This window comes from Hevea brasiliensis, chromosome 15, assembly GCF_030052815.1.
Source record: "Hevea brasiliensis isolate MT/VB/25A 57/8 chromosome 15, ASM3005281v1, whole genome shotgun sequence".
NCBI classification, from domain to species: Eukaryota; Viridiplantae; Streptophyta; class Magnoliopsida; order Malpighiales; family Euphorbiaceae; genus Hevea; species Hevea brasiliensis.
Window position 1 is genome coordinate 3,555,874 of NC_079507.1, and position 26,993 is coordinate 3,582,866.

Sequence of the window (26,993 nt, forward strand, 5' to 3'; positions counted from 1 at the left end):
AAATTAAAAAAAAACTCTCCTTATATAGATCTACCACTTGCATGACCTTAGAGACCACACACCTCTATTTTATTTATTTTAGGCTTAGGCCTTAAATAAAATAATTAAACCCACCAATTAAGGCCCTAACTCTTAATCCCACATAACTCAACATAAAGAGCTTAAACACACTCAACATATGACATTCAATGTAATTTGGCCCAATTGGACTCATTTTTCATATATCACAGTAAATTATGTCAATTAAGGTCCCTCTAAGCCTGTAAGGTCAGATTTACACTTATAGTGGATAGTATACAAGCTCCGTTAAAGCTGTTCAAAGAAACTCAATATGAATTCATGTTTGAATTTGTTTGTTTTTTACCATTAGCCTTCAAATACCATGAATAAGACATTCTAAGCTTGTCTTGTCATAGGCTTACTCCTGATCAAAATCGTAGCTCCATATATCTTAAAATGCTTAATGTGTGTTTTGTATCTTTTTGTACTCAATTCACCTCTTTATGTTTCATAAGCTCTTCCATGCTCTTGTAGACACCTAATAACATAAAAATAATCATTAAAAAAGCTATTTAAATAAGAAAAAAACTCAAAAAACTAAGTACCCAATGATAAAAATATAACATTTTAATCAACTATCATAATAAACTGATGACTAGAAAAAATTTACGTAATTGACAACTAAAAAAAATATTTGTAGTTTAAATCAATGAACTTTCAATGATAAAAAAAGTCCATAATTTTGTAAATAAAAATAGCAAGTAATATTTCTAAAATAATATTAATTGCTCATTAATTTAGAAAGATTAATATACTTGACAATAAACTAATGACTAAAAAAAAATTGCGTAATTGACAATTGGAAAAAAATTTTACAGTTTAAATCAATGAACTTTATTATTATATTAAAATTTTTTATTTTATTACAATATGATCACTTTGCGTAATTGACAATTGGAAAAAAATTTTACAGTGTGATTATTTTTTGATTAATTTATTATTATATAATTTTCAAATTATTTATTATATTCAAATACATTTTAATGAAAAAAAAATAATTTTTAGTATAAAATTTCAATTAAAAATAAATATATTTTATATTATAAATAAAAAATTTAATATAAAGTTTAAACCAATGGACTGTTTGGTTAATCAAATAAAACTTTAAGGACTATATTATAATTTATCATTACTTTCTCAAATTCAATTTAATCTCTTTATCTATCATTTTGTCAACTAATTAAGCTTTAACTATATATATATATATATATATATATATATATATATATATATATATATATATATATATATATTTAACTACAATTGTAAAAAGCCTAAAAGTTTTAGGTTTTTTTTTATTATTATTTTTTATTTTAATAAATGGACCTTTCAATGACCAAGCTAAAGAGGGTTTACATTTCTCAATAATGCTTATGGTACAGATGATTTAAATTCAAAATAATAAAATTTTAAATAAGAATCTGTCACTGATTTATGGTAATTAATCATTAAAATATTTTATTAGCAATAAATTTAACCACGAATCTACAAATTCATCCTGTTTTTTTTTTAATTTAAAATAATTATTAATTATCTAATTTTCGAACTAATTGCATTAGGAAAAACTATATATCATTTCTAAGTCTATATATATATATATATATATATATATATATATATATATATATATATATATATATATATTAACACCATCCGGTGGCAAAATTTGACCATAACATTTGGAGGGGCGAACAGAGTTTAAAAAAAAAAATATTAATTATGTATATTCACTCATAATTAAAAAATATTTAATACTTATACATACTTAAAATATATTGCGTAAACTATTACACTTAAAAAACAATAATAAATTTACCAAGTTGTTAATTCAATTTATTACATTCACCAATTTACTAAAAAAATTGATAAAACATATTTTAGAATAAAGTAAAAATAAATAAAATTAAACATTTTTATTTTAAATTGAGAATGATTATGAATTAAAAGTATTTATTAACTAAATTAATATGGGATGATAAATAATATATACTTACTAATTGGAGTTATAATTTTTAATAAGTTAATTATATAAATTCACTTCTAAACTTTAATTAAAATGTCTTATGATATCTCAAACTTTCAAAACGTCATATCTTATATTTCAACTTTTAAAAAGTAAAATTAAAAGAATTCTGCAATCCTAGTCAGCCTAGCGCAAGAGAGAGAGTGACCGGTAAAAAAATGCTGACAGAGGAAAAAAAATAACAGTAAGAAACTTCTTAATCAACGTAGTCTCTCCCACATATTATAAACATGCTGCTTTTTCTTCATTTTATCACGCCATTTTGTCTTCATTGAAATCATGTCCTTCTCTTTATAAACCAAGACGTATTTTGAGAGAAGGAGATTTAGTTAAGCTAGTCTATTAGTACGTTGCCTGGTTGGAGTGAAATCAGAAGAAAACAAAATGTTCGAAACTTCAAGATAATGCTTTTAATTTTCTAACTCTCTGTTCATGGGCCTAAAAAGAAAAGAAATTACCTACAATACCTACATAGTCAATAAAATGATGTGTTTTCTTAGTTCTGTTTCTTATATATATATATATATATATATAAAGGATGTGTTCTCTATTCCCCAAAAATATCTATCATAATAAATCGAATATTATAGAAACAGATTCAAGAATGCAAATTTTCCCCATTAATCAAAACTCAAATAACTATAAAATGAAATTTACTTCAAGAAAAAATTACCATATTTAACAAAAACAAAGGAAAAACCAAAATATGATTTGCAGAAAAAAGTTGGATACAACAAAAAGCTTCTCCCGGCAATATCAAACCGACTGAACACATATTTTCTCAAAATATCAGCAAAAACTATAATAAAGAGAAAATATCCTGCTTCTTCCTTCATTTTACCTTCCAATAATATCAGACCGATTCTTCTTAAAGCTCGTCTTTGTTTGGTTGCACAAACGTATGGGACTGAACATCAACAGAATTTGCAGGATTTGTGCTAGAAGTAGCCTTCCTAACTTGAATGCCTTCAGTGATTTTGTTCAATGAAGGAACAGAAATTAACCTTGCAGGTGCAGGTGGGTAAACTGAACCAGCATGCTGTCTAGCTGAGCAAACAGGATTTTCTTTGCCTTCTGTTGAAGAAGAGAGCTCGCCTTCTCCTCTGGTTTTGGTGTGGCGCTATGGTGGATTAGAGTTTTCAGAATTAGAGTACATGGATTTGGCATTCTTGAGCTCATCGGTGGCGTTCTCCATTTTCTCTCTCTCTCTCTCTATATATAAAAATATAAGAAGAAGCGTTAGTTTCTCTATATAAAAATGGGTTTGTTTATCATATTTTTAAGTTTTCACCCATCCATATGTCAGCTCCACTTATCCATATCAGCACGATTATACAATACGCTATGTTGCAAGCTTACAAGTTCTCTTAATTCCACCTTTTAAAAGTTGAGGTATGAGATTGGAAAAATTTATGCACTTTGCCTTTTTCATAAATAAATTTTCCAATGCACTAACATAAAATTTCTTTATAACTGTCCTCTGAGCATCCCCTGCTACCTTTGATATATCAAAGTCCATCAGTTGGAGACTTCCCTTGAGAACCAAGAATCACAAAGAATGAGATTCTGCATTTATAAATTTGCAATGTTTCTAAATTATTTTGACATAATAATATTTTAGTTGCATTTTTGTGGGCTCCCAATTAGAATAATACTATTTTTTGTTGATATAGATGTTCTTAGCTTCAATTTTAACCGTTTGAATTAAGATAAAATTTTTAAAAATAAAAATATGAAATATAATTTAAAAAAAATGTGTGGAATCCTTCAATTGGGAATAAGTTTTACTTTGATTTAGACATCGAAAATGCGTCTTCCTAGACTCTGCCAAGTTTGTGAGCTTCGTCGAATGTAGTTTCTACGAAGAATAAGCTAATAGTGTAATTTCCATTCTCAAGACCAAGGCCATATACCTAAGTGAACTTGGGCATACCCTTAAAGTCCTATAAAGCTCCGTAGCATTGGTGCTAGTCACTTATGCCGATTTTTCAACATAACTTGCACCATTTATATCACTAAACAAACCCACATTACTGACAGCCCATTGACCAGCCACAGTGAAAGATGCAGCACCTAGTGTGTCTGCGTTTTCTGCTTCATACACAGTTCCATCACTGGTTGTCGTCTCTAGACCACCACACTTGATTATGAAATTTTCATCTGTAACAATTAATAATGCAATGGTCTTTTGTACTTCCTAATGGATGAAACCCACTATTTGGAAACTAATTCTATTTGTGCAGTTGAAACCAATGTTAAAGTTTGAGCATCAAATTGATAAAATTAAGAGGGTGATTTTTCCTATATATAAGTTAGTCAAGCTAACTGAAAAGCTCCAAAAATAAATTTACCTATTTGTTTATAATAGTTTTTGGACTTATAAGATTAAAAAAATATATATATATGGGGGACAACTTTTCATTTTAGTACTTATAAGTCTTACATTTATAAGCTTATTTAACAAAGTATTTTAGGATGTTATTCTTATTTAATATTTAAAATTTCACTACATATTTTATTTAATTTTTTTTTAGTAATTTAAATAATAAATGTGCTTATATTTACTTTTTACCAAATTTACTGGCTACTTATTAGCCACTTACCAAAATTTTAACTAAGCACGTAATTATTTAAAATTTTAAGTGCTTATAAACTAATTTCATAAGTTAAGTTAAACATCCTCTAAAACTAATGCAAAAAAAAAAAAAGATTTTTTCATAATTAAAAATTCGCGTAAATGTTAATTTGATTTTTTTTAATTATTAGGTCATTTATAAAAGAACATACCGCGTGGAAGATTTTTATTACAAGGAAAATTTCTTTGTAGATAGTTCAATCATGGCAAAACACTGCATTATAAGGAAGTAAGTATTATTATTTATTTAAATTGGAAAATGTAAAAGCAAATATATTCAATTATAAATGCAATATTGCAATAGCTTTGATTTTTCTTAATTTACACTATTAATTATAAATTGAATAATTAACTTATATAATAAAGGGAATAGTAATAAACCTTATGTTTGAGCCGTCAAATGTGAAATTGTTGGCCACTAAATTCCTGCATAGTTTCATGCAATGGTTAAGATGCAGAGATGACAAAACCTATCAATATGGTGTGTAGTCTTAAGGCTTCAAAGAAAATACTTAATCCCAAAAATGAAGATGATTGCATGATTAGGGAGATGTACAGTTATAGATCGGAGGATAGTACCCATGAAGGAAAACTTCCTAAAAGATAATCTATATATTTATATAAAGCTGTGGCAAAGAAAAGGCTTTCCATCTTTGTGAGGAGCTATCTCCATCCAGGAATTTTTTCTATTTTATGTATATTTTATTTTATTTTTTTTTCTCCTTTTTTTTATATTTTATGCAAATTCTTTATTCCCCCTCACACCCTTTTTTTATTTTCCTCTCTCTTTATATTATCATGGATAATAATACCTGTATTCCTTTGATCTTCCTCTTGGTGTATCATTTATGTTTGTTGTTTTTATGATTTATTAGGATAGGAATGCATCTTTTAAGTTGATTTGTTTTGTATACTTTGAATTGTTCTTTTATCTTTTGATTTATGTTATCTGATCTGATTATCATTTGCTTATTCCTCTATATGTCTTTGTACTATATATAGTTGAACATGGATGTTGTAAGGTCATATCCATTTTGTTGCTTGCATTATTATGTTTTATCAATATAGAGTATTATTTCCTTGATGAGCTCAATACTATTAGAGATGATTGGATGATAAGGGTGAGGATTTGTAGGATGTGGGAGTCTGTTAATCTCAAAAAGAATGGAGATTTGATCAGTTTGGATATCATTTTTATCAATGAGAAAATGGTTTTCCATTTTTGTTCAAATATATCATTGTTGTGTTTTTTCTTTTCAATATTTATTTTTTATTAGTGTAGAACTTTTGAAAGTATGTTGTTTCATGGCAGGAAAATTTGATGCATGCAACAATTAAGAAAAATCAAGCAAGCAGGTTTAGACACATGTTGACTGAGGAGTCTATTATTAGTGTGAAGAATTTCAAGGTTGTTGCAAGTGTAGGGCAGTATCAACTAATTTTGAATGAGTACAAGATTATTTTTTTTGTCATAACTTCAATTAGAAAGATTGAGGAAGGGATTACTAAGATTCCAATGCATGGATTTCAATTCATTAGTGCAGAATTGATTGATTTATGGGTCAATGATAATAGAGTTCTATCAGGTGTGTTGTCAAGCATATATGTTTGCTATTTATTCTTATTTTCTCAAATGCATTGTTTATTTTTGTTTAATATTTTTTTCTTCCTTTCTCCATGTTGTAGATGTCATTAGGTGTTTATTCGCTGTTGGTGATATTGAGGTTGTTGGAGTGGGTAAAAAAAAAAGAGAGATATCAAAATTACAATAAATTAGTGATTTATTTTGTTAATTTATATGATTACCTTTCTGTTAAGTTAAAAAAAAAAAGAAAAAAAAAAGGGCATTATTTGCTATTTTAAATCCAAAGGTTATTGTTCATCATCTTTACTGCTATGATAGACAAATTACTAAAATATTTGTCCACCTTTATATTCATTTCGGTGATGGCAAAGATTACTTTGTGGGGAGAGTTGGCAGAGAGGTTTGATTTCAGTTTCTATAAGAAAAATGCTAGTCCTTTCATTGTGATAATGACTTCTACATTAGTTAGGAAGTTTAAAGGTGATATTATTTTGCTTGGATGTCTTTCACGGACATTTTCGTTTGATTGAAATTTTGATGTTGTAAAGAAATTTCAAAGTGCAATTTTAATCTTTTGTGTTTGAAATAGGTGAGATTACTTTTCTACCATATATGCCACTAAAGTTATGTGAATCTATAAATGGAATGTGTAGCATCTTTGTTCAAAAGGTTCTCAAATATCTCTACTAGTGTCCAAGCTCTTCTGAATAAGATTCCTCTTGAGGAAGAGATGTTTGTGAACAGGATGAGCATAAAAAAGCTATTTGAAACTGATTGGGATGTTGATATAATTGTATGTTTGTTACTTTTTATTTCTTTCCCAATGTGCCATAAGTATTCACGTTGCTAAAGAGTATATTTTATTGTTCCTCCAGGAATATGTTGTTACTATGAGGGCATAGATTACCGACATAGATAATTTTTTTGGTTGGTATTACCTTTCAGATAACTCATGTAGTAAGAAAGTTGTTGCCACTGATGGTATTTATATATGCTATTGCAACAAAGAATGCAAGATTCCTTTGGTCAAATAAGGCTGCATTATTCCTTTTTTTTTCATTATTCATAATTTTTTTTTTGCTTTTGTTATTTTTTTTTTTTTTGCTTGTAGCATATTTTGCTATATTTTTATAAAGTGATGCATATATTTTATCAACTTATAGGTGCAAAATACATATGAAAGTTAAGTATAAAATTGCTAAAAATACTTTTGTTTTATTCAATGTTGACGCTGAGAAGTTGCCTGACACATTAGCTCATAAGTTATTCAATAGACAAAGCCCAAACAGTAACGATGTCCATATATAGATTCGCACCCTTTATGGGAAAGATTTTATTTTCAAGTTGAGATTGAATGGCTATAGTTTGAGAGAGGGTCTGGAAAATTTTAGTGTTATAAAGGTTTTTGTGCCCAATGAGAAATTAGAATTATAATACAAATCGAAAAATGCGGAAAAAGTATTTTTGGATTTTGTTTTTCAGTGATTTATTTGATACACATGTATTATAAGTAAATTGCTCTTGGTTGCCTTTGCAGAGAAAGTATGTGAAAGATGACAAAAAAATGTGAGAAGAGGCAACTAAATAAGTGAAGTTTCAAAAACAAGCTATTTTGTGCAAGTATAATTTGTTCCTAATATTCTTCTTTCTTAATCGTATAAAACTCTTAAATTTAATTTAATTTTATTTTTCTAAATTAGGATTCTATTGAGGACTCATCAAACTCCTTGGAAGATTTTGAGAAAGAAAATAATGTTGCTAATACTATAACGAATAGGAAGAGAAGAAACAAAATTGTTGATGATGATTGTCACATCTTACCCCTCTGTAAGGCATAATATGATCTAGTAGTATACTAAATGAATTATCGAATTTCGTCTACCGATAACTCATTAAATATACTACAAGAGATTTTGAACAAATCTATTTCTTATTTAATTGAAAATAAGTTGAAAGAACTATTAAAATGTCTTTAGATCAAGAATATGCCATACAATTCATTTAGAATTTATTTAGCAGTTTTAAGTTTTTTTTTTTTTTAATAAAAATTTTGGCAGAATGATAGCTAAAAATTAAGAAAACAGTTCTTTAAAACTTATTAAAAACACTTCCTATAAATGTATTGTCCACAACTCCACTTAAGTCATCACATTCCAATCTCATCAGTCTCAATCATGAGGAAGGTAATTCATTCTTTGTAGAATTCAAAAAGAACTTAAATATTGCATTTATAGGAATAACAAAGTTTATATTACAAAAATTTTCTTTAACCAAAATAAAATTGCAAACTTTTATACAACTGCTCAACGTTCTCATAATAATACATACAGATCACTTTACATAAGAAAAAAGGTTTATAAAGGGTATAATTAGTATACCTGGAAATTGATCCAAAATAATGCTCCAACTACTGTTACAAACAGCTCACTCTGCTGCTTTATCTATCTCCTTACCTGTGACAGCATAAACAAGCTATCGCTAGGTATTATACTTAGTGGTGCACAACTTAAAAATTTAAAGCTCAATTCAAATCATAATTTACCAAACTTAATTAATTACAATGTCAAACACATTTCTAAAATGAAAGAATCCTTAACAAAAGCAAATCTTATTCCAATAATCATAAAACACAATTTTCTGAAAACCACACAGTTTAGAACTTGACACAATTATCCAATTCATCCCAATAACCAAAGGCTAATGGGGAATACAAGGGCTAGCTAGCAAATATGAGTACTCATTCAATTCATTCTCAACTGGCACACACCTCAACACTTCAACTAGAGAGGAAAAATAAGTCCAATTCATCTCACTAGGCAAGCTAGTGAGGAATACAAAACACATAGTCATGTTAACTGTGATTTCAAATCATATTCGAATAATTTCCCATTCATCAATTATATTTCATTCAAAACAATTACCCCAAAAAGGTTTAGCAATACTCAATATCTCAATTTAAGATTCCCAAGGCAATAAGAGTCATAAATCATTCACACAACTCATTCAAATCAATTTCAATTTGAAAAACGAAGAAATATTATTAGTTGTGCACAAGCCTTTTTATCTTCTTCTTACTTAGTTCAACTTCTCCTTATCCTTTGATATTTCTTTCTCCATTGAAAATACATAATAGAGATGTCTTAATACTTAATTCAATTACCACTAATAGCTAATAAATTAAATGCCTAATGTATGCCTAATTTACTTAAGCAATTTCAAAGAGTTTGGGTCATTGATAGATTTATGCTCTGACTTTGAAACCCAATTTCAACCTAGTTCTAGTCCTCATTTAATGATATGATCTAAATAAAAGTTGTTCCTTTATGTGTTAAAGTTTTGTTTCCAATTTCAATCACTTAATTTGGAGTTGTGTAGCTCAAGTTATGGTCAATTTACCATTCGGGTATCAAGTGGTTAATCTGACCAGGTGCAGGAATTTTGAGAATTAGAATCCCTAATTTTTCCTAGCAATTTATCTAAGTTGCATTTGGTTTTGGGTTCTAGTCAAAACATCAAAGTTGTAGTTCTAGGTCTTATGAAGATTTTAGTTTTTAAATCACTACATTTTGCAGTTTTGTGGACCAAGTTATGGCATTTTTACCAAAACTGGTCGGATGGCTATTTGTCTAGAATTTTAGGTAAGTTTTGGTTCTGGTCAGATTTATTGACCTAATTTATTCTAGCAAATTGGTTGGGTTAGAGTCAAAATTAGGCTCTATGTTCTTCATGAAAAATGTGCTCCTATGTCTAACCTTTCCAGTGGTTCAAGAATCAGGTCATTATGACATTCCTAAAGTGAGTTATGGCCATTTGAACATTTACTGTTCATTTGGTCATTTTTCCAGGTCCAGCATTAGGTCACCCGGATTCAAACAATTTTTGGGTCATGTTAGGTTCAGTTTTTAGGCAGGATCTCTACATGAAAAATGTACCTTTAAGTCTTAAGTTTCATCTCCAATTAGCCTTACACCAATTGGATCTGCCTAGCTCTACTTATGGCCACATAATCACATTGGACTCAAGGTCCAAAATTTCCAGCACATCAAACACACTTCCCATCTCATTAATTCATCTCAATCACTACTTCAATTCACAATCAAAGCTCATCAATTGGTTAATATTTGACCTTAACAACATTAACTTAGCATCATAGCACAATTTCCCCAAATTGGTTCCAAACCCTTTATCTTCTCCATCTCTTATAACTTATGCAATTCATGCAAGCTTAACTCAACAATTATATAAATATCCTTAATCAAGTTAGAATCCACGTTTAATCAAATTAAAACTCATCAAAACCTTAATACTCCATGGCTGGCTGAATTTCTCTCTTTCCCAAACAACAATATTTCTTTCATTTTTCATTTTATTTCACTTATTTAGTATTATTCCTATGAGTATGTGCTACTTTATGAAGAGAGAGAGACTTACCTCTATGAAGCTTCTTCCACTCCTCAAGTTTTCAATTTTCCTTGAAATTCTTCTTCCTAATCTTCTTACCTCACAAAGGTTTTTTTTGTGAGGTAACTATAAAAATTAGGGGTTAATTTTAAGGTTTGAAGAGTTTAGAGTAAGCATTAATGGTGGAATTTGAGAGGAAGGGAGAGAGAGAGAGCAAGGTCGAAAATTATGGATGGAAGAAGATGAGTATTTTTTATTTTTAATTTACCTATTAATGATTGTCGATTCCACCAAAAATTAACTGAATTTACTAGTAATGAATTATTCTCTGAATGAATGCAATAAGTGGTAATCCAGGTCGAACCCTAGAGACTAAGTTACTAAATTTCGTGCATGTGTGTAACAAAAAAATCAGAAGGTATGAAACTCTCCAGAAATCAAGTTCAGAAATTAAAGAACTAAATTTAGATATGAAACTCTCAATTTAAACAAACTTCAGTCCAAGGTAATTCACATTCCAATGCATGACTCGATCATAGACAAAAGAATAATAATTATCTCTTATTGAATACTTAACGTAGATTTACCAAATAGCGAGGTAAAACCTCTAACTTCCCTATACTCAGTAATTCGAGCCCAACACTCTTATTGACTCTAATTATTAACTGAATTGGTATTAAGCAATCCTCATCAAATTAATAACTGCTTTAAGAACAGGAAGTAGTTAAGCTGAACAATGATTTATAAAGCATAAATCATTTAATTCACCCTATTGTTTCCTTAGGTTATTATCGAAAACTTGGATCATAATCAATAAAACCTAATTGCAACTCACATTCAATCTTACACAATAATTACGGATTATGAAGATGAACTAGCAATTGATCACATCAAACAATTAACTAATAAGCCTTTTTAGCAAATCATTCAATAGATAAAAAAAAATTAAATCAAGAAACAATAGATATTCAAAAAGGCATAATTTAAATTAAGAACCTAGTCTCAAAAATCATGCATAAGAACTAGAAGTCTTTGAACTGAATTTAGAAACTTAGCCGCTCATGTTCATGGCTTACAAAAGAAAAATAAAATGGAGAAATCTAAAACTATAAAGAGAATGAAGGTGTTGAAGGCGTGTTGAAGGTATGAATGAAATATCCCTCCACTGCTGCGAAAGATGGTCTTTATAATTAAAAACCTAATCCCAAAGATAAGAACCAAACTTGAAAAATTTTTGAAATTCAAAAAGACAGATTCTTTGCTCTGCAATCACAGCCAATTTTCAGCCACTTCCCTTGCAATTCTGTCTCTGACTTCTTTAGGAAAGTTATAGCCCTACTTCTTAGCTTTCCAACGAGTACTCATTTGTCCAAATTGGAAGTATACAGCCCAAGTTATGGGCTAAAAACCAAAACTTGTTTTGACAGAGTGTCCAGCCCATAATGACGACTTTGCTGTTATTTTTGATAATTAAAACGGCCTTATCTCGCTTCCAGCCCTTCATAGAAATTGTAGAGGTGGTTCTTAATGTTCAATTGGGTCTGGGTTTGCTTCATGTGGACCTCCGAAGCTCTAGATATAAAATAATTCCTAAAACTAGTCGTGACACATCAAGTGTGTGCTTTTGTAATAGATCCATAGCTAATTTTGACAACCTTGGAGACTGATTTGGGCATTGGTCCCTCTTTGTTATTTGTAGTGCTCTGACTTAGCTTTTCAATGAATTAAACAACATTAGATTTAGAGACCCACAACTTTAGAAACACTTGAAAAATACAGCAAAGGTCAAATTAATGCAAATGCTGAAAATTTTTCCATTTAACACAATTATTTCAACAACTCTCTAAAAATATGCCTAATTAATAATTATACTTTAATAAAATGAATTAGGCATAAAAATACACCAGAAACATTAAATGTGATGGGTGTAAAATTAATAAATTATGCACTTATCAAATTCCCCCACACTTATTCCATGCTTGTCCTCAAGCATGACTTAAACTCTTAATCAATTCCACTTAGAAGTTCACTTAACTTCACCCTATCACTACATTCTCTAACAAAAGATTAAAAGATTGAAAGAAGAGGCAAGTAAGGTAATAACCATCACAACAAATTTCATCAACACCATACCAATATATCAACAATTCTCCAATACAAAACAAAAGGCTTGAAATCAATTAAGCTCACGCAATTAAAGTTCAACAAAATTTTAAATCAATACACACGAAAACACAAGGCTAATTTATCAAGGCAAAATAATTATAGCTCTTTGCAAATCTTAGGGGAGATAGAAATGGCCCCCTTTTTTTTTTAATTTTGAAATTGATACTTCTCTCTTGTCACAATTACTTTTTTTTTTTTATTATTTATTTTAACCGTCACCTTCAGAAAAGTACCTTGCTCATATCCTAGCTAGCTTTTGGCCTGAGAATCGACATGGGGTTCATGAAGACCCCTGGTTACTTTGCTTAACTAAGATAGCGGAGCAATTTTCAAGTTCAGCCTTTTATTTCCCCAAATTTATGCATTTACATATTGTAAAGTGCGCTGATAGATTAAATAAAGTTCTGAAATATGCATGACACTAGTTTAAAGCACACATAACTAATCATTTCACCATTAAATCAAGCCTAAATGATTTATGCAGGAAAAAAAATTTCTCTATGGTATGAAGAAGAAGGAAAATCCATAATTAAAGTTACTATTACCTTGCCTAAAATCTCAAAAATTCAACTTAAAATTGAAAAGTCATTTCAAGGACAAAGCACTTTTCTCTGAGAGTTAATATAGAATTATGAATCAAGCTTATGAGAATGATTTTTTTTATAATTAAAAAAAAATTGCAGCAACAAATTTCAAACTCCTCACCCACACTTACTCCCCACACTGTCCCCAATGTAAAGCCCAAATGCAAAAAAAGAAAAAAAGAAAAAAAATGCTAGAAAATAAAATAAGACAAGGGAAAGAAAACAAATCTGATTGTGGCTAACAAGCCACCCATGGATTGCCTCCCAAGAAGTACTTTTGTTTATCGTCATTAGCTCGACATGGCAAAGCTCCTTAATCCACATAAATTGGGTTACTCAATTTGATCTCCTCCACTGAATGCTCCTGAAGCCCCTCATAAAATGGCTTGAGTCCAAGAACTGGTACCTGCATAATAGAAGGTAATAATTTTGTGTGAGATATATGCAAGTCAATCTTTGATAGTCCATACCTTCTTGGAACAAAATGTAATGACTGCAATGCCATTACTGTGTCTTGAACCTCTACACTTAATGGCTGATTGATACTAACTTCCTGAATTCCTTAACTAATCACCATTTCTAATTTATCCTCCATGCTTATTTCAAAAACATCCTGCACAAATGTATCAACAACATCAATAGGAAAAACAAAATGATTATCAGCAAGATACTTCATGGCATTACAGATATTAAATTTGACAGTCTCTCCATCAAACTCCATAGTTAAGGTACCATCATCCATATTAATTTTTGTCTTGGCAGTTTTTAGGAAAGGTCTTTCGAATAAAATCAAAGCTGAGTTTGATGAGGGAGCACTATCATCCTCCATATCCAAAATGTAAAAATCTGCAGGAAAAATCAACTCTTCAACTTGCACCAACACATCCTCAATAACTCCCAATGGGTAAGCATTAGAACGATCAGCTAACTGAATAATGACACTGGTTTCTTTCAAAGGACCCAAATTCAAAGTTTGGAAAACTAAATATGACATGACATTAATAGATGCTCCTAAATCTGCCATTACACGTTCAAATTTAGAATCACCTATTCTGCAGGGAATAGAAAATGAACCTAGATCTTTACACTTAAGGGGTAATTTCCACTGAATTAATGCTGACACATTTTCTCCCACACTGATCTTCTCATTATTCCTCAACTTGCGCCTTGTAGTGCATAATTCCTTAAGGAATTTAGCATACCTGGGGACTTGTTTGATCATATCAAGTAAAGGTATATTAACCTCTACCTTCCTGAAAGTCTCCAAAATTTCTTTCTCTTATTCTTCTTTCTTAGTCTTGGCCAACCTGTAGGGGATTGGAGAAAGAACAGAATTACTAACCTTATTCAGTTTAGGTTCATTATTTACCTCAACTTCAAGAACTTCAGACTCTTTTGCTCCTTGCTTCTTCTTTTTCATTGACTCATGTGGAGTCTGATTATCAACTTCTTTCCCACTCTGCAACACTATAGCACTTGCATTTTCTCTGGGATTCATGACTGTTTGTGATGGAAGCTTTCCAAAACCTTGAGCTTCAAGCTTACTCTCAAATGAAGCTAACTGACCAATCTGCCTCTCTATGTTTTGAATGCTATTTCTGATTTCCTATTGAAACTGTTGTGTATTGCTAGCCAAAGCCTTAACAATTTCATTAAGTGACATACCTTGGTTTGAGGAGGGGGGGGGGGGGGGGGGAGGTGGTTGATTCACTTGTGGTCTCTGCTGTTAATATCGATTTGGTACTGGTTAATTCCCATAACTCAAATTGGGATGATCTCGCCATCCTAGATTATAAGTATTAAAAAAGGGATCATACATGCGTTGTGGCTATCCATAATTTCCTACTGCATTAGCATGTTGCATTAATTCATGCTCTTGTAATGCAGGACACATATCAGTAGCATGACTCAAACCTGAATAAATTCCACATACCTTAACAGTTTGCATGTTCCCTACAGCCAATTGCCTCACCAAAGAAGTTAAATTAGAAATCTATTTCTCAAGGTTAGATGTACTTACCTCATTAATCTTCTTAGGTGTGTGATCCATTCTCATTCCAAACTGCTGAGAGTTTGCTGCCATGTTAGCAATTAGCCTCCTTGCTTTTTCTGGTGTCTTGTCAACCAAAGCTCCTCCACTAGCAGTATCTATCATACTGCGGTCCATTGGTAGAAGTCTCTCATAGAAATACTGAATCAAAAGCTACTCACTTATTTGATGATGGGGACAATTTGCACACAGCTTCTTAAATCGCTCCCAATACTCATACAAACTCTCTCCATTGTACTGCCAGATGCCATAAATTTTTTTTCTTATGTTGGCAGCACGGGAAGCAGGAAAATACTTCTCCAAAAATATCCGCTTCATCTCATTCCATGAGTTGACGGATCCAGAAGGAAGGTAATACAACCAATCCTTAGTTATGCCTTCCAAGGAGAAAGGGAATGCTTAAAGCTTAATCTGGTCCTCTGAAACTCCTTGAGGTTTCATGTTGGAACACACAACATGAAATTCCTTTAAATGCTTATGTGGATCCTCACCTGAAAGACCGTGAAACTTAGGCAATAAATGGATTAGTCCAGACTTTAACTCAAAAGCAACATTTAAAGCAGGGTATTGAATACACAAAGGCTGTTGGTTTAGATCAGGAGTAGCTAAAGCTTTCAAAGTTCTAGCAGCCATGGTTTCATTTTCAGAATTTGAATCTGAATCCGAATCCGAACTTAATTCCCTTGGAGATTGGACTCCTTCAAATGTACTCGAAATCTGCTTAGCTTGCTTAGCCAATTTTCTCAACTATTTAGCTATTTTTTCTACTTTTGGATCAAAGAGCAACTCACCAGATTGAGAAGTTCTTGTCGTAAAAAAAAAAAATCAAAGTGAAAACAGAAAAATGCCTTAAAACGTTAGAAAACAATGGAATTTGGCCTCAAGAGGGTGGGGCCAAAGAATCTTACGGATTGATTGGTCTTGATCAGAATGTCGTTTCCTTCAAAACAAGTATATAGTGCCCTCCTAATTCAACCAAAAATCTATCGATGAATAGTAACATCGTAATTTTCACCGAAAACCTGAAAATAGCAACACTTCACAAACAGAGTTAATAATAGACTATCCTAACACTAAAAATACGAAATCCAATAAACTTTCAGTCCCCGGCAACGGCCCCAAAATTTCTTGATGGTTGCCAATTCTACCAAAAATTAATTGAATTTATCAGTAATGAATTATTTTTTGAATGAATGCAATAAGTGGTAATCCAGGTCGAACCCTAGAGACCGAGTTACTAAATTTCGTGCACGTGTGTAACAGAAAAAGAAACAAAGGTGGGGGGGGGGGGGGGTTGTAACACTAAATCAAAAGAAATCAAGTTCATAAATTAAAGAACTAAATTTAGATATGAAACTCTCAATTTAAACAAACTTCAGTCTAAGGTAATTCACATTCCAATGCATGACTCGATCATAGACAAAAGAAATATAATTATCTCTTATTGAATACTTAACGTAGATTTACAAAATAGCGAGGTAAAACCCCTAACTTCCCTATACTTATTAATTCGAGCCCAGCACTCTTATTGATTCTAATTATTAACTGAATTGGTATTAAGCAATCCTCATCAAATTAATAACCGCTTTAAGAATAGGAAGTAGTTAAGCTGAACAATGATTTATAAAGCATAAATCATTTCATTCACCCTATTGTTTCCTTAGGTTATTATTGAAAACTTGAATCATAATCAATAAAACCTAATTACTACTCACATTCAATCTTACACAACAATTACAGATTATGAAGATGAACTAGCAATTGATCATATTAAACAATTAACTAATAGGCCTTTTTAATAAATCATTCTATAGATAAAAAATAATGAAATCAAGAAATAATAGATATTCAAAAAGGCATAATTTAAATTAAGAACCTGGTCTCACAAATCATGCATAAGAACTAGAATTCCTTGTACTGAATTTAGAAACTTAGCCGCTCATGTTCATGGCTTACAAAAGAAAAATAAAATGGAGAAATCTAAAACTATAAACGTGAATGGACAATGAAGGTGTTAAAGGCATTGTCGACACCATATTTTGGCCGATCCCCAGAATCAATAAACTTTGAAACCGATCCCTAGCACTAAGTCTCCTTTTGCCAGCCAACCACTTTTCCGATCTCTCCTCGCGAGAAATTGAATCATTGCTAAGTCCTCATATCAGTTAAAGCCTTACCGATCTCTCAAATCACTCACTGATCTCTCAAGCCAATTGCCAAATTTCCTGACCTGTCAACTACATTCCCGATCTCCCTTGTCAAACAAAAATTGAACCAACACTAGATCTTATGTCACCAGTTTTATTGCCGACCTCCCTTTTGAAAGTTTAGGAATAATCAAGTTAAGGTTTCGCTCCGGTTTAATGATGATCCCGATCTTAAATGTTCAAGCCAAATTTCCAATTTTAATCAAGTCCCGTTTAGCGTTAGTTCCCTGCCGATCTCATGCTCATTGTGTTTTCCGATCTCTTACACTTAGATTAATAATCACTTTTATATACTCAGACAATCAAGTGTTTAAATAATTTGGAGGTTTTCCGATCACATTCATTCAACTGGACAAAAAGAAGACTTCATTTCATATTAAAGTTTGTACAAGTCATTCGGCTGGAGGATCACCCCCAGCCTGATCTACATTTTGCTCTCTTTCTCTCTCACCCTCAGCCTCCTCCTCACTATCCTCACCCTCGGGAGCTAGGTCTGCCATCCAGGAGAAGTCCTCCTCCGGGTAACGCTTCTTGAGTTCTGCCAAGAGATCCTTGTGAGCATTCACATAAGCACCGGCCACTCCTGTCACCATCTCTTCTTCCTTCGCCTTGAGTTCCTCAGTAAGGTGAGCGATGTGAGCAACTTCATCGGTCCGAAGTGCTTGAACTTCTTCCAGAACACGGGTTCGCTTGGACAGAACATGAGACTGTTCAGCCAGCTTGTCTTCATAGAACTTCATCCGCCCCTCAATTTCACATATGTAATCCCGAGCAGATGAGAGTTGGGATCGAAGAGAAGACATCTCGTGACCCATCTTCTCGACTTCCTTGCCCAGGCGATGAGCTTTCTCCCGAACAATGTGTTGGTTCACCAAGCACTCCACGTTCAGGCTCATGGATCTGGTCAAGACGTCATCAAGACTATCCGGAGACAGCCTATCCCGGTCTTCCCGAAGGCAGATGGATGACCCCAGGACCTTAGCGAAGCCTGGATTTTCTCGAACTGTCCGGTTCTTCTCCAATGAATTGATCAGGACCTGAGCGCCCCGGGAAAGGGGCCTCACAGGAGGCTGAGAAGGACCCCCTTCAGTGCTCAGAGCAACTGGAGGAGGTGGAGGCGGCTCTTCTCGGCGAGGAGGGGATCGGACCACTTCTACGACCGCCGGCCCTGAAGGATGAGACGAGCCTTCTTGAATTTCCCCGGGCTCATGCCTGGGTGTCTGCATTTCCTCAGCCCGCTTCATCTCCCGTACCTTCCGGGAGATCTCCCTCTTTCGCTTTCGGCTCTCCTTGGAGGCTTCGCCGCTAGCCATACCTGCACAAAAGAGAGGTCAGTGAGATCGCTAAGGTCCTGAGATCTGAGATGTAGAAAATACCGATGCCGAGGTCAGAGAGCGGAAGCTCGTGATCTTGGCCGGTGACCAGTTGCATAGTCCAGTGATGCAGCTCGGCTGTCACTGCGTCCAAACAAGAGTACTTCTCTCTGGACGCCTGATCCTTCAACTCCATCGCCATGGCACCCTCTTCCCTATTCAGGGCGATGTGCTTCAAAAGCAGGGGACCCTGGTGCAGCCAACTACGGGGGAAGCCCTCAAAGCCGTTCGGAATTTTTCTCCTTAGAATAAAGAAGCGATTCTTCCAATTCTTCAGGGAGGATGGCAGATCGGTGAAAAGTCCGCAGTGTGGCTTCGCTTGGAAGAACTAGTACTCGTCGTCCTTTCGACGAGTTAATCTGTATAGTTCGACGAATACCTTAGCGGTAGGACTGAGTCCTTTGGCTCGGCAGAGGCCTCTGAAGGCCACCAGGATCCGCCACGAGTTCGGGTGAACTTGGGTGATGCACACTTGGAAAAATTTCAGAACTTCTTTGAAGAAGTCATCGAGAGGGAACCGCATCCCGGCTTTTAATTGTTCCTCGTATACTATGATCATATCGTTCTCTTCGAAGAAGTGATCGGCACGGTGATCGCCGTGACACCGGATAAGCTCGTATGAATCAGGCCGGATGTTATACTCCTGGCTGAACGATTGCAGGTCGGTCTCCTGAAGGACCGATGGCAGCTCGTCCATGGGAAGTTTCTCTCTCCCTGAAGAATGTGTTCGCCTTGAAGGTCCCGCTTGGCCACGAGCGGGGGCGGAGGATGTAGGAGGTTCAGGTCGCGCGCTTGGCCCGATCACCTCTACTTCATCTGATGACCATGAAACATGAACGCAAAGTGGGCTTGCCGCTCTCTGGCCTTTAGCGCCGCTCATTTTCAAAGGAAATAAAGAATTTAAAGTAAAAGAAGGATCAAAACCCTTACCGGAGCTTGATCAGTGTCGGAAGAGCTTGAAAAATCGAGAGAATTTTGGAATCGCTCGCGAGATGCTGAAAATGACATAAGGGAACAAATGGCTGGCCCATCCCCTATTTATACTCGTCCGAGCATTAAATGCTCATGGCGTCCCAGGCGGTGTATCGGTTAGCGAGATCTGCCAGCTGTTTCTGACACGTCTCACGAATATTCCAAAAAAGAGATCGGCTAACTAGAGATCGGTATATTAAGATAAATATTTTGAATGGAGGATCAGTTAAGGGTTGTTCAGTTAGGAACCAGATCGGGCAAACACATCAGAGATCGGAAAATAATCAATAAGATAATAATTAACAAAATAAAATTTTTATTTCCAAAAGATCGGATTACATCATTTGGGCGATCTCTAGGGATCAGTTTACATTAAAGGTCTAACTACATCATTTGGGTGATCTCTAGATATCGGATTACATTGAAAGTCAAACTACATTATTTGGGCGATCTCTAGAGACCGGTGGAACATCCTATCTAAAAGGCCTATGTCAAAGCCTAGTCTCGTGGCTGAGTCAAAACATGTGTTTGACCAGGAGACCTGCTGTTGACATCGGATAGATGTACAACTCAGATGGGGTGACTATGACTCCCATGAAGAGGAGAGACGTCGTCATCGATGTTATCTGTCACACCCCGACTTAGTGGGCCCCAGCTCAAGCCCCTCTATGGGTGGCCATCTTGCTGGCGTACCCCTCTAGAGGCCGGCGATGAGCAGCTCAATTGGTAAGAGGCGAAGCAAACCCGTGAGGTGATATGGGTTCGAATCCTAGCTCTGCAGGGCGAAGGGATTGAACTCCACCAAAGCGGACAGTACCGATTTGAGTTGCATCGCCGCCTCTGAGGGGCACGCCGGCAAGAGGGCCACCCATAGAGGGGCTTGAGTCATGCCGGGTGTGACAATAAAGCGCTAAATGTGACACCCCTTACCCGTGTACAAGATACCAGTAAGTAATGCCACACGGTGTCTGGCACAATCTAATATTCCTCAATTAATTTATATCATACTTTTGCATATAATTTAATGAAATACAATTTATTTAAGCCATTTATCAAAAGTATTATTCATTTAAGGTTCCGAAAATTTTAAAGAAAATCCATGAGTACTGGCTAAAAATGGAGAAAACTGTTCTTGAACTGTTAAAAACACTTCCAATATTTTTATTCCATCATCTCAAACTCCCTTTATCCAAAATCTCAACAATATTTCTCAAACATCCATTATCAACACCAATCTCAATATCAAGATTTCAACATTTCAATTTCTATTTTCATTCATCATTCACATGTGATGTTCGCATATAGATCACAAGTAAACATTTACTTTTCCATTAACAATATAATTTTCATAATTTACATATACATCAATATACATTACACAAGTTTAAATACATATGAAGAAAAATCAACATTTAGTTACAAAATGTCAAAATGACACCTAGTGTCCTACCAATGCACAGCAGAAGTTGAGGTGACACGGACACCGAGCAGATCTACAGGATGAACTCACCCAGTCTGTGGTCTACTGGGCTCACGGTCGGGATCTCCAGTACCTACGCGTGGCAAAAGCAACGCGCTAAGCAATAATGCTTAGTGGTGCAATAATATAATAGAAGAAAATAGCAAGAAAATAAATGTGTATACAATGTGTATGCTTTCTTTGTTTGATCTTGGTATATTCATTAATTCATTAACTTTGTTCACTTTTATTCATTTGGTTGCCCCAAGTAACCTACACTAGACGACTGGACTGGATAACGGGTAAACTGGCGCTGGGTATCTAGAACCTCGGGCCGTCACACCATCGGTCACATATGCATCTCCCGGTGTGCAACAGAACAGCTAACAAGCTGTAAATAATATCAGGCACAAGGCCAAGTCTCAATACAAAGTCAGAATGGCTAAAAGCCATGAAATCACAAAATGGCATTTTTGCCATATGCAGTACTGCTAACTGAACCCTATTGGCATGCCAAACTATCCAAACCAATCTTGTTAGGTATACTAGGGCATTTGAAACTTTTAAATTTGTCAATTTGTGAATTTCAACTTTTTGGGTGTTACTATTCATCATTGGTCAACAAAAATGTTGACTTTTAGCATAAAAATGTGTACATCAACTTTGGCACTCCCAACATACCACATTTGGTGTTTAAAACTTGTTGGCATTAAGTGTTTTTGCAATTTCAAAGTGTAACCCACACTAGCAGAAAATTTTAGTTTTGGTGCCCTAACTTCACTGTTCCATTGGATACTGTTACTATTGGAATTTGAAGAAATGTAAAACATGAAAGTTGTTCCTTATTTTGTCTAGTTGAATTTCCTTTTTTGAATCACTCCATTTGGAGTTTTGTAGCTCCAGATATGGCTCAAAAACCCAGGCTGTCCGGATATGCAGTCTGCAGAATTTTACCATATCTACAGTGCATGAACAGTGACTTGAGTCACTTGGTTGAATGGGTTCTGGCCATAATTTGGGGTAGGTTCCTTCATGAAAGTTGTTTGTCTATGTCTTAACTTGTTGCTGTAAAAATTTCAGACCAATTGACCAAATCTACAGTGACTTATGGCCAAATGAACAGTTACTGTTCATTTAGTCAAATTCTGCAGAGGCAGTTTCAGGGTTCCGGATTGTGGCTGAGTTTTGACCCTTTTGCTTTGGTCTTTCGGGCATGGTTTCTTCAGCAAAAATGTGCCATTATAAGCCTAGTTTCATGTTCAATTGGCCAAACATCAATTGGACAAGCACAGCCCAAGTTATGGCAGTGCAAAGGGACTGAAATTTCAGTCCCTATGCTGCTATCCATAGGGCAGTTTATACTTTCACTTTACCATCCCATTTTTCAGTTCTAATTAGAGTCAACCTACCTAAAATGGTCAATAATTGACCATTAATAAGTCTTCTAACCATTTCCAAAGCTAAGTCACCATTTCACCTTCCCAAACCCTAATGTTCAACTAAATTTACTCATAAACCTTAATTACATAATTAGTTCAATATCCATGCATTTTAATACCTTAACCCTCATTTCCAGCCACTATAAGTTTATTAAACAATCAAACTCAATTCTTCATAGGGCTGCTGAAAATTGAAGGTACCCTTAACACATGTAATTTACTTCAATTCCTTAAGATTTCTTAGCTCAAAAATGTTCTAACTAGAATTTAAAAGAAGGAAAATGAGATTGTAGCACTAACCTCACTTAGGGCAGATTTTTCCCTTCCTCAAAGTCTTGGTTTCCTTTTCTTTTTGCTCCCACAATAATCACCAAGATGATAGAATGAATTTTTGTGTTGGTAGTTAGGGTTTTTAGTGGAAGGGAGCTAGGAAAAATGGAGGGAGGAAGGTTTGTTAATGGTGGAATGTGTGGGAGGTGAGTGAGACGTTTTGAAGAAGAAGAGGGCTGCTCTTTTTGGTTTCTAGATTCTGCCTCCTTTATCCATTTTTATTGCATTTTAATTGTCTTGCTTAATTGTGATTGGCCATAGCATTTTTAATTACTTAAGCATGACATCATAATTCCCAATTTAGCTCCTTTTTCTTTCTTTTCTTTTCTACCAAATTTCAATTTAATTTTTACCAATATTTATTCATATTTTGAGTCATAATAATTATTTACTTAACTGGACAAGTCGGCCAAAATTCACCTCTGAAGGCGAAATGACCAAAATGCCCTCCGTTTGGCTTAACGGGTCAAAATTGGCTGTACCGATTGAAAAATTTTTCTAGGTATTTTCTTGGCATTCTAATGCCATGGGAACCTCAATTACCCTTCTCTGGAGTCCCAAATATTATTTTATAATTTTTCCCCCGGGTCTAAGGCTCCTCGTTGCGAGAACCGCAACTTCCCTCCGGTTACCCATCGCTAGGGCACCGGCTCGTTTAACTTGATTGTATTTTATTTCTAAAATTTTTACTAAATTTTTCTTGTTAATATTTGAGTTAATTATGGTTCCTGACTTTAGTTTGAATATTTTTCCGGACATTCTAGCTGTCCGGACCGACACCGGTCACCGGAACAGTAGGATGTACGGAGTGGTTATCGGGAGGGTGTTACATTATCGCTCGAAACCGAGCCGCTGTCGGAACACCCAGTGCGGAGAGGAGCCAGATGAATGCCAAGGGGCAGTCACCAGTGTTAAGGGGAATATTAGCAGTCTTCTCGCCCGAAATCAGTTTGCCATTTGTATCGGTCGAACGATTCGAGGTCAATAAGATCGAGGTCCTCGATCCAGATCGGTAAGTTAGTCCGGTTCTCTCACGGTCATTAAGTGCAGTCATCATAATTTCTCGTTCACCGGGATCGTAAATTTTCAGTCGGGGAATAAAGAGGTCCATCGGAAAGGAATCAAAAGCCACAATCGCGGCCGGAACTACTGCCGGAGCAGCTAGAACAGGAAAGTAAGAAGGAAGAGAGGAAAATCGAATGAGGGAAGTCTCTTCTGTCAGGGGTATATATAGGGAAAAATCAGGCATTTATTGCTAAGCAGAAAACGAAGCGGACGCTTCGGGAATCGAGGGGAATTAATGCTTTGACCGGACCGGGCCTGATTAAGGGAAGGACCGAGATCGGAAGAGGGGAGACCGGTACGAAAGATCGAAAAGGAGCGTGTTAAGAAGATCAGAAAAGAGGAGAGATCGGAAGGCAAAGAGAATAAGACAAATCCCAATAACCGTCGTCAGAATCAGAGCCGAGGTAGTTAAAGCGTTGCAGACGAGATCTCCACCGCACGCCTAAGAATCGCCCACAATGCTGACAGGTGCCAGAGTATGTCATGACAGTCCTGTACATCCCAATCTCCACCGTTGATCTCACTTGCAAGGACGAGTCCAGAACCTTTAGATCAAAGAAGAAGACGACAAGATCGGCGCCTTTTATTCCCAGCCCTTGGATCGCCCAGGTCAACAAAGTTTCGGACCGTCAGATTAGAAGAGGAAAAGGACAAGTATCCTGAGAATGATCTCAGCCATTAGTTTTGATTCTCTTTAATTCTCAAGCATCCGATCATGTCCTTTGAAATCCTGACCCTCCATCTCCCTCAAAATAGATCTTGACCCTTCATGGAGAGCACCCGGTTCCTATAAATACCTGCATGAAAACTGTTCAAAGGGACGAAAAAAAAAGGGGGCAGTGACTATAGTGGAAGAACTCTGAAACTTAATTCAGTTCGTTACTCTGCTATTAAGCTTTCATAAGAAAAACCTTAGAAACCAGTTTTCTAGAGTGTTTTCTTGAAAAAGGGATTCTTGGATACTGAAAATCTTTATTTTCAGTTTGTTCATTATCCTGTGGTGCTCTCATCTTCAGCTCTTAGTTTTCTTTATTTCCACTCTCATTGCTTAGGCTCAACCTCATTTAAACTTGGTGATCACTTCAACCCGATGGCATTTTAGCAAAGCATTTTTCGTTTCAAGGCAAACCTTAACCCTTCGGTTATCAATCTGCAGTCCTATTACGTTTTGGTCATTCCATACTTAGTTTAGTGGGTTCGGCGCCCAACAGGTGAGTGCTCATATTGCCATTTCATTAATTGCTCATTATTATTTTACGTATTTCCTTTGTTCTTTTACATACCTAGTTTTCTCTAAGTTTATATTGTGCTTAAGAATAAGAAGAAGGTTACTCTCGGGTTTACTTCTTTGTTGATCTGTCCTTCCTTTTCGCTAATCCTTGTTATTCCGGGATATAAGTCTTCTAGTATCGAGTAAGTGTATAAAAGGCCAGATAAAATGTAGGTAATGGCATCTTAAGGGTCTCCTTGTAAGTAATGAAAGGTCTGAGTAATAAGTCAGGAAAATATTCAGGCCGAATAACTGAAATAACACAAAAGGCAATCGGGTAAGACGTGACCATGTAGAATAAAACCAAACCTTAGGTAAATAAAAGGAATAAACCGGGTATCAGAGGGTACCGGTAAGGCGACCATGTAAGAAGATCGGGAAATTTAGTTTAGTGTCCCCGGTCTAGTCACAAGATACTAATAAGTTGAAAGAAGCCTTATTCTGATCCCCGTCACCTTCGAATGCCAGAACCCTTAGTCTAGGGCTCTTGCCAGGCATAATCGAAATTAAACTTCGAGAGATTGGAAAAATCCTTATCCGACTCCCATTAATACTCGAAAGAGATCGGAGGAGAGTTCTTATCCGGTTCTCAATCTAAATTTAAAATAAATACTCAAAAGAGATCGGAGGAGAGTTCTTATCCGGTTCTCAATTTAAAATTTAAAAAGAGATCGGAGGAGAGTTCTTATCCGGTTCTCAATCTAAAATTTAAGATAAATATCCAAAAGAGATCGGAGGAGAGTTCTTATCTGGTTCTCAATCTAAAATTTAAAATAAATACTCAAAAGAGATCGGAGGAGAGTTCTTATCCGGTTCTCAATCTAAAACTTTAATAAATTTTTAAAAGAGATCGGAGGAAGGTCCTATCCAATCCCCAAAATTGAATTCTAACAAAATAGCCTTTCAAACAAAACTAAAATACAACAGTAACTCACTAAGGTTGTCTCATTACTTATGTATCTGGGTGATCCAAATATAGTGAAAAATCAAATATTCCTTTTGTCAAAAGGATTAACATTTCCATTTGAGCCCTCCTAACTAATTTATAAAGAACGCAAAGTTAAATCTACTTACCCTTATTAAGGGACGAGGTGGGGTGCTTAACACCTTCCCCACCCGTTTACGGACCCCGAATCTAGAATCTCTGTTTTGAAGTGGTTTTGTTTCCATTTATTTTCACAAATGGTTTTCTTTAATTTCCCTCAAAATTAGAGTGGTGACTCCTCACTCTTTCCCACTTCGGTGAGTGTTCGTTCAGGCGACCGCAAAACCCATTGCGACAGCTTGGCGACTCCGCTGGGGATCGGTATTGACCTATCCCCGGTCTAGAGGTCCAAAAGTAGATCTAATTTTCCTCTCAAATCATGGTTAGGT

General features: G+C 34.7%; 1 non-coding gene across 1 annotated transcript; it reads left to right on the top strand.

Moving 5' to 3' along the window:
- Nucleotides 1–15,667: 15,667 nt before the first annotated feature.
- Nucleotides 15,668–15,774, top strand: LOC131174385 (small nucleolar RNA R71). Its single transcript, XR_009144633.1, has one exon. It is a non-coding gene; the product is annotated as a small nucleolar RNA R71 (small nucleolar RNA).
- The last annotated feature ends 11,219 nt before the right edge of the window (nucleotides 15,775–26,993 follow it).